Here is a 1,082-nt window from a genome sequence, read left to right as displayed (position 1 = left end):
AATCATATATATAATACAGTATGTGGTGAAATTATCCGCGATAGGATGACCAGGCAGGCGATTATATCAGTTCTGTTGCCCTCTCGGTGCTGCTACCATGAACGCCCGGAAATCACACACACACACACACGCACACACACACACACACACACAGAGAGAGAGAGAGAGAGAGACCCTACTGTTATTATTAGGCTATTCAAAATCATAGGCCTATACTGAGCAAAAATCGCATGAGAACTTCAAAGATCATAAAGCATTAAACCGACAGATGGCGGAGTCAACCGTTTACATAATTCTAATATCTCGGCTGCGTTTAGAATGCATTCTACTTTGCGTCGCTACGTTTTATGTAACGTTCGATTGGGGGGGGGCATTGATGATGAGCACAAAGGCACGTGTCCCTTACTGTAGAGCGGATAAACTCAGGCCATTGAATGAGAGTTTTTTTTTTTTTAATCTCATCTCGGGAGAAGTGGGTGGACGGCGTACCCCCGCGTACCACGCCCACTACACCCCTGCATGTTGTGACCGGCTCTCTAATGAGGCAATGAAGCCTTCAAAACTGCTAGTGTCGTTAATTTTAGCCTTCCTGACTTGAATAACACTTTTTGTTGCCTGAAGAATAACAAACGAACGTCCAGGCTGATTAAATTAATGGCCTTATACAAGAAATCAAAGCTAACATGAACCTGAGTAAGCTATCGATAGCTGGCTAGACTCCAAACTAACATTCATTATGATAGCTATGTTGTTATCCGCCGCCCACAAATTAGGCTCCATATCGGGAACTTACAGCATGATAGTGAGCTCACAGAAAGTGGGACTGATATTCGTAACTCTTGACTTACCTCCTGAAACAGGGGAACCAAAACGAAATAATAACTCTAATTTACGATTATTGATTTTCTCTATTCCCCACGCTACATTAGCCTTCTCATGATCCTCAGCGACAGTCCATCATCATCTCTGCGTCTATGAAACAGAAAAATTGCATGTGCATGTATATATCAAGTAATTTATTCATACATCCTATTCATTTAATATATTAAGCTGATGATCTCTTAATTATTATTATCTCAATA

Source organism: Neoarius graeffei, chromosome 1 (genome assembly GCF_027579695.1).
Source record: "Neoarius graeffei isolate fNeoGra1 chromosome 1, fNeoGra1.pri, whole genome shotgun sequence".
In the NCBI taxonomy this organism is placed as follows: domain Eukaryota; kingdom Metazoa; phylum Chordata; class Actinopteri; order Siluriformes; family Ariidae; genus Neoarius; species Neoarius graeffei.
This window is presented reverse-complemented; position numbering follows the sequence as displayed.